This window comes from Schistocerca cancellata, chromosome 6 (genome assembly GCF_023864275.1).
Source record: "Schistocerca cancellata isolate TAMUIC-IGC-003103 chromosome 6, iqSchCanc2.1, whole genome shotgun sequence".
Taxonomy (NCBI): domain Eukaryota; kingdom Metazoa; phylum Arthropoda; class Insecta; order Orthoptera; family Acrididae; genus Schistocerca; species Schistocerca cancellata.
Genome location: NC_064631.1, coordinates 702,388,372 through 702,409,570, shown reverse-complemented (window position 1 = coordinate 702,409,570; position 21,199 = coordinate 702,388,372).

The following is a 21,199-nucleotide window of genomic DNA, read 5'->3' as shown; positions in this document are numbered from 1 at the left end:
CATTGATCTGATATCAGGTGTTCCCCAGGGAATCGTCCTGGGACCTCTGCTGTTCCTGATCTATATAAATGACCTGGCTGACAATCTGAGCAGTTTGTAAGTAGGCTGTTTATGTTTTCTTATTGGCAACGTTACGTAGCGCTCTGTATGATAATCACTGGCTGTGCTGTGTGCAGTCTGTGGCTAGTTTGCATTGTTGTCTGCCATTGTAGTGTTGGGCAGCGGCAGCTGGATGTGAACAGCGCGTAGCGTTGTGCAGTTGGAGGTGAGCCGCCAGCAGTGGTGGATGTGGGGAGAGAGATGGCGGAGTTTTGAAATTTGTAAGACTGGATGTCAATTATGAATATTAAGGTAAATACATTGTTTGTTCTCTTTTATAATCTTTCATTTGCTAACTATGCCTACTAGTAGTTAGTGCCTTCTGTAGTTTGAATCTTCTATTTAGCTGGCAGTAGTGGCGCTCGCTGCATTGCAGTAGTTCGAGTAACGAAGATTTTTGTGAGGTAAGTGATTTGTGAAAGGTAGAGGTTAATGTTAATCAGGGCCATTCTTTTGCAGGGATTTTTGAAAGTCAGATTGCGTTGCGCTAAAAACATTGTGTGTCAGTTTAAGCACAGTCGTGTACTATTTTTCAAAGGGGACGTTTCATATGTCGACCCTTAGCCTAGGATACCTCACTGGAATCTTCTGATTTTTTCCTTGTAGTTTGTGCAATTAGTGTAGCTATTGTTTATTGCTAGCGCGTAATTATAGAGAGAATTTCCTTTGCAGTTGCAGTCTTTCATTGTTGTACACAGTTGTGGCATGCATTTAGATTTGCACCAAGTATTTCGCAGCTGCGCTTGCAATTACCTAGATATTATTTTCAATGATATGTTAATGTGTTCCCCTATATTTCCTCTTCAAATTGTGTTTTTCTGTGTTGTCGTGTGAAATATTGTGATAATAATGGCGTGTGAAAAACGTAATACTAGGCTCCAAAGTAAACTGAGAAATGGCAGTGAAGACGAAAGTAGTGTGTTAGCGCCACCATGTAATGCAATAACTAATGTTCAACATAGTAATTTGGTAATTGTGCATAGGGAAATGGAGCGGGCGGCAAACAATGGCGTAGGCAGTGAAACATCTAGTGAACAGGGAAGCATTATCGATCGATCGCTCAGCAACAGCTCGCCTCAGGAATCCGAAATGATAGGACACAATTTTGCAAATACTGTAGATTCAGGTTTTGCGTCCTCACTGTTTTCTCAAATAAGTCAAGACACATTTTCTGCTTGGCAAAATGTGAATGTTGGTGGTGCAAATACACTGCCGAAAAGCGTAGAGGAAAAGATTCCAGACACTAATGCATTGTTATTACAATTAAAGCAACAAATGGGACAAAATCTTCAAAAGTTACACAATGGAACAGAATCTTCAAAAGTTAGACACAATGGAACAAAATCAGAGACAAACACAGCAAAAGCTTCAAAAGTTAGACACAATGGAACAAAATCTTCGGAAGTTAGACACCACACTTGAACAAACACTTGAAGATTTAACTACTGAGTTACATAACATTGAATCGAAATGTCAAAAAGTCTGTAATGACGTAAAAACACAAATTTGTGAGCATTTTCAACCTATTTTTTCGCGGCATGAAAATGGATTATAGAATCACGAAGCAGCCATAAAAGAACTGTAAACCATTGATCATGAAAATCATGAGACCTTGTGGGCTAAAATTGACTCAGTTGCACCTACCGATTCGGTTACGCAACGTGCAAAAACTCAGGAAAACTTAAAGGACACAGTAGATTTGATTTCAACACAAATGGACACTCTGAAACTTGGTTCAGAAAATCACACTGAGGAAATGTGTTCACTATCGGAGAAAGTAGCTGAACTTTCGGATCAGGTCACTAACTTATCTACAAAGGTAGATGATGATCTGAATGACACAAGACCTGTAGCCTTCACTGACACAGAAGAGTATGAAGAAATTAGAAAATTCAAACAAAATCAAAATCAAATCAATACACAGTACAAATGAGAAATTCGGGAAGTACAAGATAAGTTGATGCAGGTAATACAAGAATTACATATTTCAGGGGACACTCGAGCCCCAATACGGGAAGAGGGACATAGAAATACGGAACAGCCACAAAATAATAACACAGGGCATTTCGGAAGTTATGAAAGAAATTGGCAATGTGCACCGAATTTTGAGATGGAACCGCCGAAACGACGTAACAATGACCGACATGTGACTCACCGACATGATGATTTTGACTATAAGCTGTTCATTACTACACGTAAATTCCAAACATTTAAGAAATCTGGCAACGACATTCATCCACAAGCATGGCTCCATCAATTCCCTCATTGTTTTCCTCCCAACTGGTCATTGGAGCACAGGTTAGAATTTATGTGTGGCTACTTGGAGAATGAACCAGCTGTAAGAATGCGATCGGTCATTCACGATTGTCACAGTGAAGGAGAATTTTATCATGCCTTCCTCTCAGCGTATTGGTCTCAAGCTACGCAAGACCGAGTAAAACATAGCACCATAATGATGAAACGATTCGAACAATCTGAATTTTCCAGTCTTATGAAATATTTTCAAGACATATTGCACAAGAATCAGTATCTTTCAAACCCATACAGCCCCTCAGAACTCATCCGCATTTGCTTAATCAAACTGCCTGAACATTTACGACATATTATTTTAGCAGGACGTTGCAAAGACGACATTGAAGCAATTCAGGGACTGTTACAAGAACTGGAAAATGACACTGACAATCGCGGAACGCGAAAACAGGAGCACAACAATTACAGGTCACATCTATCACAATTCCGCGATGACAGAAATAATACACGACAAGGCTATTCTTATAATGTAAATCGTGACCAAAACAGACACCACCCGTATTACAACCGTTGGCAGAGTATTAACAATTACAGGGAAAGATCACCTCTCTGCGGTAAAGACTATCACAGAGACAATCGGAGAAACAGACAATATGGGAATCAAAATAATTATTAACAAGGGAGACAGAATAACTTCAGATGCAATGGTCCAGTGCGCAGTTACGATTCAGGGAGTAATTCTCCACCACGTGACCGATTAGAAAGAAACTATGGAATCTACCGACATGACGACAGACGATATGATCGTAACGACAGACCTGAATTGCATCAGAACTGGTGGGATTCAAACAGAGCAGAGCCCTCTCAGCAAGACGAATTTGTAGAAGTTGTTGTTGTTGTGGTCTTCAGTCCTGAGACTGGTTTGATGCAGCTTTCCATGATACTCTATCCTGTGCAAGCTTCTTCATCTCTCAGTACCTACTGCAACCTACATCCTTCTGAATCCGCTTAGTGTATTCATCTCTTGGTCTCCCCCTACGATTTTTACCCTCCATGCTGCCCTCCAATACTAAATTGGTGATCCCTTGATGCCTCAGAACATGTCCTAATAACCGATCCCTTCTTCTGGTCAAGTTGTGCCACAAACTTCTCTTCTCCCCAATCCTATTCAATACTTCCTCATTAGTTATGTGATCTACCCATCTAATCTTCAGCATTCTTCTGTAGCACCACATTTCGAAAGCTTCTATTCTCTTCTTGTCCAAACTATTTACCGTCCATGTTTCACTTCCATACATGGCTACACTCCATACAAATACTTTCAGAAATGACTTCCTGACACTTAAATCTATACTCGATGTTAACAAATTTCTCTTCTTCAGAAACGCTTTCCTTGCCATTGCCAGTCTACATTTTATATCCTCTCTACTTCGACCATCATCAGTAATTTTGCTCCCCATATAGCAAAACTCCTTTACTACTTTAAGTGTCTCATTTCCTAATCTAATTCCCTCAGCATCACCTGACTTAATTCGACTACATTCCATTATCCTCGTTTTGCTTTTGTTGATGTTCATCTTATATCCTCCTTTCAAGACACTGTCTATTCCGTTCAACTGCACTTCCAGGTCCTTTGCTGTCTCTGACAGAATTACAATGTCATCGGCAAACCTCAAGGTTTTTATTTCTTCTCCATGGATTTTAATACCTACTCCGAATTTTTCTTTTGTTTCCTTTACTGTTTGCTCGATATACACATTGAATAACATCGGGGTGAGGCTACAACCCTGTCTTACTCCCTTCCCAACCACTGCTTCCCTTTCATGTCCCTCGACTCTTATAACTGCCATCTGGTTTCTGTACAAATTGTAAATAGCCTTTCGCTCCCTGTATTTTACCCCTGCCACCTTTAGAATTTGAAAGAGAGTATTCCAGTCAACATTGTTAAAAGCTTTCTCTAAGTCTACAAATGCTAGAAATGTAGGTTTGCCATTCCTTAATCTTTCTTCTAAGATAAGTCGTAAGGTCAGTATTGCCTCATGTGTTCCAGTACTTCTATGGAATCCAAACTGATCTTCCCCTAGGTCGGCTTCTACTAGTTTTTCCATTCGTCTGTAAATAATTCGTGTTAGTATTTTGCAGCTGTGACTTATTAAACTGATTTTTCGGTAATTTTCACATCTGTCAACACCTGCTTTCTTTGGGATTGGAATTATTATTTTCTTCTTGAAGTCTGAGGGTATTTCGCCTGTTTCATACATCTTGCTCACCAGATGGTAGAGTTTTGTCAGGACTGGCTCTCCCAAGGCCGTCAGTAGTTCCAATGGAATGTTGTCTACTCTGGGGGCCTTGTTTCGACTCAGGTCTTTCAGTGCTCTGTCAAACTCTTCACGCAGTATCGTATCTCCCATTTCATCTTCATCTACATCCCTTTCCATTTCCATAATATTGTCCTCAAGTACATCGCCCTTGTATAGACCCTTGTAGAAGTTAGGTCCCCTAATCACGATAACGACGCGCGCCAACAAAGAAACAGACAATGACTCGCACCGCAGGCAGCCACTTGCGCCCGCTGGCTCAGGAAAAAATAACATTGACGCTAACCTTGAGCAAAATTCCAGTATTCTTTACGGACGAATACCGCATGATAATTGCATTCAAGTTGAAATTTTTCGCACTAGAGAGTAAAGGCTTACACCACATTTCTCATGTAAAACCGGTTATTGAAAGATAATCTGCTTTTTAACTTTGTCTTTGCCATAAAACTTTTCTCTTCACATTTCCAGTATGCTTTATCAGACTTAAGAAACTGTTAACATGCAACAATGTTTGAAGTTAAATATCCAGTCAAGAACCAAGAGAACTTATTTAAACAGAAATTACGAATGCATTGTTATTGTGAACAGATGACACAGTGTTATTGTGTGTGTGCATTCTTGCTTGTTAGTTGCACGATTACGTAATGACTATGAGGCTCACATACTTTTAACATATACCAGCACTGCTAATGAGATTTTCATGCAACATTTTGTTTTGCTTGAGAGTGGATTCTGGATTTCAGGTGCTTTCTGTGAAATGCCAGATGACACAGTGGTTCGTTTGTGTGACAGCTACACGATTTTATCACGACGCTACTAATGAGTGACAATTTACAATGTTGCTTTTGCGGTATTTCTGTTTCACATCTGCACAGTTTTTCTGTATTATTCTGGAAAGTAAAACATGTTTTAGTGGTGACTTTTGAGCTATAGCTACAATGAGACAGCCTTTTCCGTAGCACAACAATAAAGAAGCACATTTAGCGCTACAGGACACTTATTTGAGTGATTAATTTTGTACTTAAATCATTTATTTTTAAAGATACATTTCATTCCATTGCTGTAATCTGTAACACCTGAGAGTATAATTACATTAATCCTCAGGGGGGTACACGCTTACTTTGTGTACCATGTGTTTGGCAAGCACAAGAAGCCCTAGCTAATATGGTATTTGCTTATACAACTTTACACATCGGTACCATATTCCTCTAAACACATAAATTACACGGCTATCTGATCATTTAACTGAGAGATACAAACATTTTTTTACTATATCAGGACACATGTTTATGCAGTTACATAGTTGGGTAACTTCACACTTACGAAATGGTATTTGGTCTGTACTTTGTGAACTGTTCACATTTTTTCAGAACCATTGTGATACTATGAGAGCTTTGAATGACGTATTTGGTAAGGGAGCATGATTTTAAAGTACGTTTGAGGTAGATGACACAACCGAAATGAGCAGAGAATTTTCTTTAGGTTTTGAAATTATTGGAGGAAGCTACGACGATTGTGAGAGTTGACTGAGGTGTTATGATCTTATTGTTACGATGACTAGGTGTATTATGCTGTTGCAGTATGTTTATGATCAATAAGCTGATGCTATATGAGTTATTTGATTAAGCTACGTATCTATTATGATGAAATATTGAAGAAGTGTCGACGAATAAGGTAAGGAATAATGAGTAGTGTTTAGGGACTCTGACTTGTGAAAAAGGATGTTGGAAACTAAGAATCGTACTTTAAGAGTTATGAAATGTGAGTAAATGCGCGAATGTATCACAATGCCGACGAAAACTTTTTGAACACTGTTATATTCATAGGATTTTGTTTCTACACATTTGCAACGCAAATTCTCAACCTGTGGAATTTTTTTATATGAGACTGCCACTGTAGCTCAAACTGCTGTCGTAAATATTTCAGTAAGAAAGGTAAGTGACCTTGACGTGATGCGTTTTGGGCGCCCAGCTGAGAGGTAGTCGTCTGACAAAAGAAAGCCATTAGGTAGAAAAAAAAGGGCCATTATCCTCGCCATTGACATTCCTTTAGAGAAAGCATCGCAAATACGACACGCTTATTACTTGGAAAGATACTTACATCTGCACACCTGATTATGACAAGCGCCTTTCTACGAGAGTTGTGAAAATTTCTACTAACTTATGAAATGCCACATGACTACTGAATGATATTTTTATGCTTTGCTTTTCATAGTTGCTTATCTCATTTGTATCTAGTTTCTAGCTGCACTGCAGCATTGTTTAAAATAAAATTTTATGAAAGTACTAATATAGATATTTAATGCCCACAGATCCAGTAAATAACCATTTTATAATCTACTTACAAAAAACGAGGGAGCACAAAAAGACATTTCCCTTCACAGGACTTGCATACATAATTTTCTTTTCAACTACTAGGTAATATTTTGCGTAGAATAAGTTGTGGTGCACCACTTTAATTACATAGACATTAAGATGTGAATATACATTTCCCTTGTCTGCATTATTGTCTTTAGTGTAATGTTTTTTTTTTTTTTTTTTGCTTGAGCTTTGTCATATTTAGATATAAGTTATTTCTGCTGCTGTTTGCCAGGCATAGTGTTACTGAATTTGACTTTGTGTTACTCTGCTAAGCCAGTTTATTACTGATTTATTTTTCTTGTTTGCTGCTCATTGCCTTATATTAGTTGTAATATTGTTGCTTACTTTGCCAATTTGAATTTTTTTGTCATTGCTGTTCGTGTTAATTGTTCTGTGCTGCTGCATTGCCTCGTCCCTTAGTTTAGCATCTGAGCTCAGTAGATTTAAGTTAGCTTAAGAGGGGGTAGCCTATAAGAGAATGAGTTGCGATGAATTTGAAGAAATGCACTGAGAGGCTATACGAGAAAAGTACAGAAAGCAGGTATAGATAGGACTTTTGGAAATAATGAAGAACAAAGGGAGATCTCCAAGAAGTAAAGAAAGTTTTGTTTGCAAAATACTGCAGTAAAACAAACCCAGTCCTATCCTTGTATTATTCCGCTATATGTGTTTGTGTACCCTTGTGTGTTTGTTTTCTTCCTGTCTCTGTGTAGTTTCATAGAATTTTTTCTTCTTTTAATATTAAGCTACAATCACTATGATGAGGAATACTGTTCTCCTCAAATATAATTTGCATTAATAATATGTTATTTACTTTGTAAAGATGTTTAGACATAATTTATTCTGTTTCGTTTTAATGCTGATGTGTGAAGTTGATGTTTTGAAAGTTATTCTGATCTTTTATGTATGTACTCATGTCATAATTCCAGTAACACTGATGTATATGTTATTTCGATTCTTTTGTAAAGCTTGTACTACAAATGTTATCTTTATTGTTATATTCTTTAATGATTTTTCTGTATTTCTGTAATTGTATTCTCATGTTATAAAATTGTAATTGACACCAGTTCATCATCTTATTAACTTGTAAGTTCCATTTCACGGCACACGTTTCTGTTGGTCATTCTATATGGACAATATGTGAGAAGTAGCGACTGATAGTGTTTGCACGTGTGTTAATAATTCAGCAAGGGACTGGATAACAGCATTGCTGGTTCTAAGGACAACTCCAAAAACTTCGTGAGTGTACAAGTGGTGGTTTATGGACTTGCTATATTGTCTGGAAGACTTCTAAGGACAATTCCAAAAACTTTGTGCGTGCACAAGTGAGGGTTTATGGACTTGCTATATTCTCTGCAAGACTCTTCGATGGTGATTGCTCACCTGCACAGTCGCAACAGATGGCTGCTGGCCGTCTCTACAAGGACTTCAATGGGTCTGCATCTTTGATGGCGTACCAATAACATTATTTCTACAAGGACTACAGTGGGTCTGCATCTTTGATGACCCACCAATACCATAATCTCTACCAGGACTACAGTGGGTCTGCTCTGTGATGACTTACCTACCAATCTTCTTCAAAACGTCGAATGACTCTGCTGTGGGTTTGCTCTGTTGTGGCCCATTACCTGTCAGCATGTCAAGAGTCAGCACTGTCTTTCCGTTGGAAGGACAACACTACTTCTTCAAGACTGCATGGAAATCCACTACTTCCCTGTGCATTGTCTTTTACTGCTCAGACTTTGAAAAAAAAAAACACTGAAATTTTAATGTGATGAACAATCTGGACTGTCTTAATGGACTGTGAGAAAATTTTTGCTTTTGACCAACATTGTATAAATAAGTGTGTGTATTTGATATCTTTGTTATTGTAATTATGAAAAATTTTGTCAAATCATTATTGGCCACTGCCCAAAACAATTTGTAAAATTTTTTCTGGGGAGCATGGGGGCTATGTAAGTAGGCTGTTTATGTTTTCTTATTGGCAAGGTTACGTAGCGCTCTGTATGAAAATCACTGGGTGTGCTGTGTGCAGTCTGTGGCTAGTTTACATTGTTGTCTGCCATTGTAGTGTTGGGCAGCGGCAGCTGGATGTGAACAGCGCGTACCGTTGTACAGTTGGAGGCGAGCCGCCAGCAGTGGTGGATGTGGGGAGAGAGATGGCGGAGTTTTGAAATTTGTAAGACGGGATGTCAATTATGAATATTAAGGTAAATACATTGTTTGTTCTCTATTAAAATTTTTCATTTGCTAACTATGCCTACTAGTAGTTAGTGCCTTCCGTAGTTTGAATCTTTTATTTAGCTGGCAGTAGTGGCGCTCGCTGCATTGCAGTAGTTCAAGTAACGAAGATTTTTGTGAGGTAAGTGATTTGTGAAAGGTAGAGGTTAATGTTAATCAAGGCCATTCTTTTGTACGGATTTCTGAAAGTCAGATTGCGTTCCGCTAAAAATATTGTGTGTCTGTTTAAGCACAGTCATGTATAAATTGTTCAAAGGGAACGTTTCAAGTTCTCTTAGGTTGTTCGCAGATGATGCTGTAATTTACCGTCTAGTAAGGTCACCCGAAGACCAGTATCAGTTGCAAAGCAATTTAGAAAAGATTTCTGTATGGTGTGGCGGGTGGCGGTTGACGCTAAATAACGAAAAGTGTGAGGTGATCCATATGAGTTCCAAAGGAAATCCGTTGGAATTCGATTACTCGATAAATAATACAGTTCTCAAGGCTGTCAATTCAACTAAGTACCTGGGTGTTGAAATTACGAACAACTTCAGTTGGAAAGACCACATAGATAATATTCTGGGGAAGGTGAGACAAAGGGTGCGTTTCATTGGCAGGACACTTAGAAGATGCAACAAGTCCACTAATGAGAAAGCTTACACTACACTCGTTCGTCCTCTATGAGCATATTGCTGAGCGCTGTGGGTTCCTTACCAGGTGGGATTGACGGAGGACATCGAAAGGGTGCAGAAAAGGGCAGCTCGTTTTGTAATATCACGTAATAGGGGAGAGAGTGTGGCAGATATGATACGCGAGTTGGGATGGAAGCTATTAAAGCAAAGACGTTTTTCGTTGCGGCGAGATCTATTTACGAAATTTCAGTAGTCAACTTTCTCTTCCGAATGCGATAATATTTTGTTGAGCCCAACCTACATAGGTAGGAATGATCATCAAAATAAAATAAGAGAAATCAGAGCTCTAACAGAAAGGTTAAGGTGTTCGTTTTTGCCGCGCGCTGTTCGGGAGTGGAATGCTAGAGATATACACTCCTGGTAATGGAAAAAAGAACACATTGACACCGGTGTGTCAGACCCACCATACTTGCTCCGGACACTGCGAGAGGGCTGTACAAGCAATGATCACACGCACGGCACAGCGGACACACCAGGAACCGCGGTGTTGGCCGTCGAATGGCGCTAGCTGCGCAGCATTTGTGCACCGCCGCCGTCAGTGTCAGCCAGTTTGCCGTGGCATACGGAGCTCCATCGCAGTCTTTAACACTGGTAGCATGCCGCGACAGCGTGGACGTGAACCGTATGTGCAGTTGACGGACTTTGAGCGAGGGCGTATAGTGGGCATGCGGGAGGCCGGGTGGACGTACCGCCGAATTGCTCAACACATGGGGCGTGAGGTCTCCACAGTACATCGATGTTGTCGCCAGTGGTCGGCGGAAGGTGCACGTGCCCGTCGACATGGGACCGGACCGCAGCGACGCACGGATGCACGCCAAGACCGTAGGATCCTACGCAGTGCCGTAGGGGACCGCACCGCCACTTCCCAGCAAATTAGGGACACTGTTGCTCCTGGGGTATCGGCGAGGACCATTCGCAACCATCTCCATGAAGCTGGGCTACGGTCCCGCACACCGTTAGGCTGCCTTCCGCTCACGCCCCAACATCGTGCAGCCCGCCTCCAGTGGTGTCGCGACAGGCGTGAATGGAGGGACGAATGGAAACGTGTCGTCTTCAGCGATGAGAGTCGCTTCTGCCTTGGTGCCAATGATGGTCATATGCGTGTTTGGCGCCGTGCAGGTGAGCGCCACAATCAGGACTGCATACGACCGAGGCACACAGGGCCAACACCCGGCATCATGGTGTGGGGAGCGATCTCCTACACTGGCCGTACACCACTGGTGATCGTCGAGGGGACACTGAATAGTGCACGGTACATCCAAACCGTCATCGAACCCATCGTTCTACCATTCCTAGACCGGCAAGGGAACTTGCTGTTCCAACAGGACAATGCACGTCCGCATGTATCCCGTGCCACCCAACGTGCGCTAGAAGGTGTAAGTCAACTACCCTGACCAGCAAGATCTCCGGATCTGTCCCCCATTGACCATGTTTGGGACTGGATGAAGCGTCGTCTCACGCGGTCTGCACGTCCAGCACGAACGCTGGTCCAACTGAGGCGCCAGGTGGAAATGGCATGGCAAGCCGTTCCACAGGACTACATCCAGCATCTCTACGATCGTCTCCATGGGAGAATAGCTGCCTGCATTGCTGCGAAAGGTGGATATACACTGTACTAGTGCCGACATTGTGCATACTCTGTTGCCTGTGTGTATGTGCCTGTGGTTCTGTCAGTGTGATCATGTGATGTATCTGACCCCAGGAATGTGTCAATAAAGTTTCCCCTTCCTGGGACAATGAATTCACGGTGTTCTTATTTCAATTTCCAGGAGTGTAGTATGATTTTCGTTCGATGAACCCTCTGCCAAGCACTTAAATGTGAACTGCAGAGTAATCATGTAGATGTAGATGTAAATGTTTTCTTTTGTCTGATGGATTTGTGCTAATGTCAGTTAATGTGTTACAGGCTCTTTCTTTTCATTAACATTCTCTTGTAACATTATATAGTATATGTACAGCATCTACATGGCTTCTCTGCAAATCACCTTTAGGTGCCTGGCAGAGAGTTCATCGAAACACTTTCACAATGATTCTCTATTATTCCAATCTCGAACAGGGCCTGTAAGAAAACGAACATCTATATCTCTCCGTACAAATTCTGATTTCCCTAATTTTATTATGATGATCATTTCTCCCTACGTTGATCTGCGTTAACAGAAAATTTTTGCATTCAGAGGAGGAAGTTGGTAATTGAAATTCTGTGAGAAGATTCCGCCGCAACCACAACCCCCTTTGTTTTAATGACGTCCAGCCCACATTCCGTATCATGTCAGTGAAACTCTCTCTCCTATTTCTCGATAATAGAAAACTTGCTGCTTTTCTTTGAACTTTCTTGATGTACTTCTATCTGGTAAGGATCCCACACTGCGCAACAGTACTCCAAAAGATGCCGGACAAGCGTAGTGTAGGCAGTTTCTTTAGTAGATCGGTTGCATCTTCTATGGGGTCTGCCGATAAAACTCCGTCTCTGGTTCACCTTACCCACAATCTTTTCTGTGTGTTATTTCCAATTTAATATGTTCGTAATTGTAATTACCTGGTATTTACTTGAATTTATATTTGACTGATTTATTGTGTAACCTAAGTTTAACAGATTCCTTTTAGCACTCATGTCGATGACCTCACGCTTTTCATTGTTAAGGGACAATTGCTAATTTTCGCAGTATACAGGTATCTTTTCTGAAACGTTTTGCTCCATGTTTTGATCTTCTGATAACTGTACTAGACGGTAAACGACAGCAACATCTGCAAAAAACCTAAGACGGCTGCTCAGATTGACTTCTGAATGGTTTACATAGTAGCAAAGATGGGTTAACGTAATTGCTATGCTCTTGTAGATGTAAACCAGATGTACTGAATACTGCGTTGCTTATGTTATAGATGTTTCTGGCTTAAAATTTTTACGGAATTTGTTTTACATATTGTAATACAACTGCATTGAAGGTTTTACAGAAGTCTTAGAAAATATTGATACCGGATCACTCTTTGCTTGTTAGTCAGTGCTATTCATCGCTACAATTTTGAGTAGTTTTGGTTTCTCCGTGTCCAGATTGCTACATTCCATTAGCACGGGGGTGGGGTCGGGGCCACAGTTTGACTAACAGCAGTATATTGATACGTAGCGTCGATCGTTATTCTGAATTGATGTTAATACTTCATCATTTTCCATGTTCCGTTAGCATCTACATCTAAATCAACGTGATTACTCTGCTATTCTAAATAACGTGCCTGGCAGAGTGTTCAGTGAACCACCTTCAAGCTGTCTCTCTACCGTTCCATTATCGAACGGCGCGCGGGAAAAACGAGCACTTAAATTTTTCTGTGCGAGTCCTGATTTCCCTTATTTTATCGTGATGATCATTTCTCCCTATACAGGTGGATGCCAATAGAATGTTTCCCCAGTCGGAGGATAAAACTGGTAATTGAAGTTTCATGAGAAGACCCGTCGCTATGAAATCGCCTTTGTTTTAATGATTGCTACCCAAATTCACGTTATCTGGTCTGTGACACTATCTCCCCTATTTCGCGGTGATACAGAACGAGTCGCAGTTCTTTGTACTTTATCGATGTCATTCGTCAGTCCTACCTGATGCGGATCCTACACCGCACAGCAGTACTCCAGAATAGGGCGGACAAGCGTGGTGCAAGCAGTCTGTTGCACCTTGTAAGTGTTCTGCCACTGAATTGCGGACTTTGATTTGCTCTACCTACAACATTATGTTTGTAATCGTTCCAATGTAGGTTATTTGTAGTTGTAATCCCTAAGTATGTAATTGAATTTACAGCATTCAGATTTGCGTGAATTACCGCGCAATCAAAACTTAGCCGATTTCTTGTAGTACTCGTGTAAATAACTCCACACTTTTCTTTATTCAGGATCAATAGCCACTTCTCGCACCGCACAGGTATCTTACCTAAATCGTTTTACAATTCGTTTTGGTCATATGATGACTTTACAATACTGCAAATGACAGCATCATCTGCAAAAAATCCAAGACGGCTTCTAAGATTGTCTCGTATGTCGTTAATATAGATCAGGAACAATAGAGGGCCTATAAAACTTCCTTGCGGAACGCCGGATATTACTTCTGTTTTACTCGATGACTTTCCGTCTGTTACTACGAACTGTGACCTTTTTGACAGAAAATCACGAATCCAGTCGCACAGCTGACGCGATATTCCATAAGTCCGCAGTTTGGTTAGAAGACGCTTGTGAGGAACGGTGTCGAAAGCCTTCTGGAAATCTGAAAATATGGAATGGATTTGACATCCCCTGTCGATAGCACTCATTACTTCATCAGTATAAACAGCTAGTTGTGTTTCGGCGGATGAATGATATTTTCTGAATCCGTGTTGACTATGTGTCAATAAATCGTATACTTCGAGGTACTTCATAATGTTCAAATACAGTATATGTTCCACAACCCTCTTGCAAACGACGTTAGCGATGTGTGCATGTCATTCAACGGATTACTACTACTTCCCTTTTTGTGTATTGGTGTGAGTTGAGCGGTCTTCCAGTCTTTAGGTACGGATCTTTCTGCGAGCGAGCGGTCGTATATAATTGCTAAATATGAAGCTATTGTATCAGTTTACTCTGACAGGAACCTACCTAGTATACAATCTGGACCGGGAGCCTTGCCTTTATTAATTTATTTAAGCTGCTTTACGACACCGAGTGTATCTACTTCTATGTTTCTCATCTTGGCAGTTGTTCTTGACTGGAATACAGGAATATTTACTTCGTCTTCTTTGGTGAAGGAGTTTCGGAAAACCGTGTTTAATAACTCTGCCTTAGTGGTGCTGTCATCAGTGACTTCACCGTTGTTATCGCGCAGTGAAGGTATTGACTGCGTCTTGCCACTGGTGTGCTTTATGTATGACCAGAATCTCTTTGGGTTTCCTGCCGTATTCCGAGACAGTGTTTTGCTATGGATATCATTAAAAGCATCTCGCATTGAAGTACGCGCTATATTTCGAACTTCTGCAAAACTTTGACAGTCTTGAGGATTTTGTCTCCTTTTAAATAAGGCATGCTTTCTTCGCTGCTTCTGCAACAGCGATCTGACCCGTTTTGTATACCAAGGGGGATCAGTACCATGAGTTATTAATTTATAGTGGTATATATCTCTCTACTGTTGTCGATACTGTCAAAAAATGGTTCAAATGGCTCTGAGCACTATGGGACTCAACATCTTAGGTCATAAGTCCCCTAGAACGTAGAACTACTTAAACCTAACTAACCTAAGGACATCACACACACCCATGCCCGAGGCAGGATTCGAACCTGCGACCGTAGCAGTCCCGCGGCTCCGGACTGCAGCGCCAGAACCGCTAGACTGTCGATACTGTCACTTTGAAATCATTCCACAGCTTTTCTACACTTACATGATCAGATTTGAAGGAGTGAAGACTGTCTCTTAAAAAGGTGTTAAGAGAATTTTTATCAGTTTTTTAAAATAGATATACTTTACGTTACTTTTTGATGGTTGTAGGTATTACGGTATTCAGCCTAGCAGCAATTGCCTTGTGGTCGCTAATCCCTGTATTCGTTACGATATTCACTATTTGTCCAGGATTATTTGTTGCTAAGAGGTCAAGTATGCTTTCGCAAACATTTACGCTTCGAGTGGGCTCATGAACTAATTGTTGAAAATAAGTTTCTGAGAAAGCATTCACTACAATTTCGGATGACGTTTTGTGCCTGCCGCCGGCTTGAAACGTATAATTTTTCCAGCGCATTGACAGTAGATTGAAGTCACCACCGAGTGAGTGCGGTACGTATTTGAAATGAGAGGCAAGTTTTCTTTGAACTGTTCAGCAACTATGTCTTCTTAGGCTCGTGGGGTTGGGTGGGGGAGAGGGGTGGATGGCGGTAAAACGATCCAACTAATAGTTTTGTTGATTGTCAAGTAAAACGTCTACCCATACTATTTCGCAGGAATGATCTACTTCAATTTCACTACAAGGAAAAACTAATTCTAACAGAAATAAATACTACACCAACAATTGTATTTAATCTATCCCTATTGAACACTGTTAGATCGTTTGAAAAAATTTCGGTTGAACTTATTTCCGGCTTTAGCCAGCTTTCTGTACCTACAATGCTTTCTGTTAGGGCTTGGAGCTCTGGTTCTTTCCCAACACAGCTGTGCTAATTTACAATTACAATTCCGATCGTCTCTACAACTAACTTACTCTGTTTTGCCTGTCCCCTTTTAGACGGACGCCCGTTCAGTCGTTCCCTGGGATCCTCTAACATAAAAAACCACCCAGTCCCGTCCACCCAGCCCCCGCTTCCCGTGTGTAGTGGACTCCTGACCTCAACATCACTGAGGAGTTAGAAGAGATCGTTAATTTAATCGTCAGTAATTCGTGCATCGATCGAAAATACTCTTTTACAACGAATACATCTGTAGTCTGTTGCTATTCATTCTACCATTTAACCAAATCTGCTTTTCGTGATATTAGTTTCACAATATTGGTTTCAGACGTCTGCAGCAAACTTTCGCTTGCGATACGGCCGGATAGACTGTCAGTTCATTCTCGTGTATGCCTCTAGAAGCTTAAATTGACCTAAGGTTTATAATCCATTTCATCTTATGTAACTTTCTAATCTTATTACGCATTTCTTTAATCAGTAGGTTGTGATCGTTTGGCTTCCTCGAAAAATGGAGAGCTGATTTGCTTTAGTGCTGTGTTACGGCCGTTCTTGTAAACGATGAGATGTGCTTAGCTTGCGAAGAGGATTTAGAATAGTAAAACCCTCCACATGACAGTTTGTGTTTTAAGGGGCTCCGAAAAGGCTCAAAATCATGAAAAGTTCAATTTTTACTTTTTTGCGTTTTCTGAATCTGCAGACTATTACCTTTTAATAGATATATAATTTATTCCATTCCGAAGACTACAACTATTGTTAAATTTTTTTAAAATGTGTTCTACATGTGGCGCTGTTAAACTGCTGTCAAATGGTGTTATTATTAACTCCGTGTTCATCAGGTACATTTTAGTGATGTGAGATAAAGTATGTGTTGTGGCTAACCTGTGATGGTTCAATATATATCGCTGGTGTGATTGTCGATTGTTTCATGTTTCTTTACTCTGTCGTTATCTCGAAAATATTCGTAATTAATTATGTTTCTTGAGTCTCTGTTTTGTTGAAGTATAATAATGAGTAAAAGTAAAGTTATTAGAAATCCTCTGAAGGCTTTTAAGAAAAGGAGAAATGTTGGAAAGCCAAAGGTATGTGTTATTACTGTAAACAATAAAGACGATAACCAAGTGAGTGAACCTAACTTTCTTTAGACAAGGAACGCCTTCGGGCTGCAGACAGGGCTGTAAAGAGTCTAGAAATACAAGCAAGAGTAAACAGGAGGAGGAACAAGAGGAAGCTGGAGGAGGAGTTTGCAGAGGATGAAGATAATCCATCCTATGGACCAGCAATGCACTAAAAAGTTAATCCAATCTTTGTCGCTCGATTCCCAAAACTTTTATTTTCTCATACTAATTACATGTTTTCTAAGGATCTTCCAAACATATTTGTTTCAAACTTTCCGTAAATGTTACACAGTACCTTCTGCATAATTTAACACAGCCTTTTTCCAAAAAACTGTATATTTTTGAATATATAAATAAAAATTGCAAAGAAACGTTGTGAATTTTCATTACAATTGAAAAAATATCATCTTTAATAACTGAACTAAAATTTTGTAAAATCCCTGTGTTAAGTTGTAGCCCATATTCCAATAAATAATCTGTAAAAATTTCAACTTCGTACCTCAAATACTTTGTGAGGAAAGATGTAATTTATAAGCGTTATTTTAACATTGCAAGTATAGGGCGTTCCGGAGCCCCTTAAATGTTTCAGATATCAAAATTCATGGTTCTCTGGTATTCGACGTCGGCCCTTACCCCAGGGACTGTGTAGAGAGTGTTCATGTGTAGCGCATCGCACCACAGGAGCCAAATAGCGTGCTCACACATTCGTCTATCTAACAAATCCTCTACGTGACGTTTTCCCCTGCTGCATTTTTAAATATCAATTCCGTTTCGTGTAAACGTCACCTATTAGCTGTGTTTACTCTGCCGGTGGCCATTGTCAGCTACAGGCAAATCGATTTTCCAAGTGGCGACAGCGTATCTAGTGGAGTGGCGATATTGTTTCCATTTGTCAGATAGAAGAGCTAAAATAGCAAAAAAGAGATCCGGTGCGCGCTTTTGTCCTGTGAGGTACTGGATGACTACTGCGAGACTGCAACGCGATACTGCGCAAGGTACTGACCTGCAGGGATGAAGGGCGGGGTACGAGCGCACTCTGGAAGCGTGATAGACAGAAGCAGTCGGTTCCATCCACTCTGCTCTCGCATTTCGTTCTCACTAGGGAAGCAATTTGTCTCCCAGCTATCTGGTGTCAGCCGGCTTTGCATTCGCACCGCAGTCAGCGTCCTACTCTGTCTGGCAGGCAGACAGAATTTCGAGACCCATTGTACGGACACCACGATTAAAAAAAAAAAGCGTTGTTGTCGTATTCGAGACGTGAGGGACTCAAATACCGATTCTGCTGTTCTGTTTTTAGTTTCCTTCTATTTGTATTAGGCGTGTACTCGAATTTTTCTTCCAGAAATTTCGCGACTTGCGTCCGGCACAGCTTCATCCTGTCGGATCCTTTTCTCCCTCTACACTTTCCTCATTCTTAACTGTTCTGCACAGAGAGAACGCGCAACGTCCTTAGAACGTCTTGTGTGTGTGTGTGTGTGTGTGTGTGTGTGTTTGTGTGTGATGTGTCTGTGGGGTAGAAGCGCTGAACATGTAACGCCGGAAATGCATATCCTCCTATTTCCATCTATTGCACTGCAAACTTTTTTCCTTAGTTTGTCACCTGAAGAATTGACATTTCTGTCTCTTTATGTATTGTAATTGTTTTACTGTTTGTATATATATATATATATATATATATATATATATATATATATATATTATTTGTATTTATACGCTGGGTCTGGCCTAGGGAAACTATGCTATCGAATGAATATATCGATAGGTCGTGTGGAGAACCAAAGTGTTTAGGATCTTTGGTGGAGTTAACTCTGCCGCATGGAGCGCGGGCAGAGAGAGTCTGGCTGGGGTGGTGCAGTGGAGCAGGTGTGTTGTGTGAAGCTCCCGCAAGTTGCCGCGCTTTCGGGGTTTGGCAGCATGTTATTGCGCTCGACTTGCGATGATAATTTCTGACATGGTGTCGCGGACGGGAAGCATTAGCTGGCGCACATCAAGAGCCCGTTTCGTCTGGTCACCGTGTCGAGAAGAAGGCGCGCCAACATCCAGCTTCTGCAACAGCGACGGCCGATAATTAGTGACTGTCGTCACCTCCTCGATCGACGGCTTCAAACCTTCAATCAACCAACAAGGAAGACTGGAAGCACGTAAAGTTTTAGAACTGTATGGCAGACCACAGATTTTCAAAGTTTCAAAATTGTTGCATCACAAAATTACAGCAACTTAGCATGAACCTTTGTTGCTCATTGTCCCAATTGCATTACCAAGCTGGGTCCCTTCCTTTTCCGGAATGAACCCGAGTATCATTGAAATTCAAACGCCACCATCATTAGATTTCACTGCTTTAATTTCAAAGTTCAGTTAAGGTATTCATAGCTGGCTACAATATTTAGATTACACAAGCACAAATTAAGAGTGCGAGTTTTGTTACCGTATTTTAGCTTACCTGTGACTGCAGCTGAGCTTGGTACATAGTAAATTTTACTATTGTTAATTGTTCTGAATAATTTAATTCAAGTTCAAAGTTAAATCTCTTATTTCTAAATTGCATTGATTCAAGTAGCTTTTGAAATGATTGTTGAGTAACCGTATTTTACTGAATTTCGATGTGCTTCAGAAAGAAAGTTCACTATTAACTTCAGTCACTAAATTAACTTTCGATTTTCCAGTTTTATTAATTCTTTTGCTAAATTAAGTCAGAGTGTAGCGAAATTTAATACTTTCAGTTTTCACACTACACGTGTCAACCTTCAGTTGCCACGCTTCTATACTCCATTCACCGAAACAAGAGACGTACTGTAAACACGGCAAGGCGCGTGACCACAGCGCTGCCGTCAAGGGGTGTACAAGGCAGGGGCGTCACAAATGAAAAAATGAAAGTCCAGTTTTTGATAATTTGGCACCTGAACGTGATAAAGTGATCCAAGAACTACGTTCTGACACCTTTTTTTCATTACATTAAAATTTATTGTCACTTAAAAAGAGAAATATTTAAGCTTTCAGGAAAAGTTGTTTTTCGCGTTACTCTATATTTATCACGTCGTAACTCCTAAACTGTGTGTCGCACAGCAAAATGATTTTATAATTGCATTCAGTACTATATGTTGATGACGTCTGCAAATTTTCTACCCAATAGAGTCAGTAATAGTGAAGTAATAAATCAAAATCTCACGTCTGATGCAGAACTTTTACCAAATCATCATCCGAAATAAAGTAAGCGACGAACTTTTCCCCTTTAAATTTTTTTGTGGGGGTGTACGCAAGAAACGTTTCAGAAAGATTTGAATTTAATTTTGTAGTTTGTTCGAATGCGATGGGTGCAACCGTTTGTCCTTTATGAGGGATGCATTGTGCGGTTCGCAGGCGCGGCGCTCAGTCAGTGTGGCTGTCTCAGTTGCAGGTGTGAGCTCGTTAGCGGGTGTTGTACAACGGCGATTTCATGATATCTTAAGTTAATCTGTAAAGACGCTTGAAAGACTATTTGTTGATTATTAGAGTAAGTATATGTGTTTGTAGTTACGCTGAGCATTCACTGTTTATGTGCACATCCAATAGCATCGCATGGTTTCTTATTTTATATATTCACTTATTTCATTAGCATCACATACGGCTGTCCTCATTATGTCAGCCATGGATTCAGCGAGCGAGGCCGACGTGTCAGTTCTGAGTCCACCACAGAAGCGAGCACAGAAGAAATCATTAAGTTCTTCTGAAAAGCACATGGTGCTTAATGCGTATAAAACGGAACTGTTACATCCAGAGCAGTCGATGAGTGCCATTCTTTCGAAAACAGCTGCAGCTACAGGTGTTGGACGTTGTTCAGTGTATCGTGTGATAAGTGAGTACAAGGCCACACTCTTTAGTCTCCCAAGAAAGGATTATTACGACAGAAACTTTCTGAAAGTGTTGATGACTTCGATAGAAATGCGATACGAAGGAAAGTACAGGAATTTCTTTTCGTAACGAATTGCCAACAATTGACAAAGTG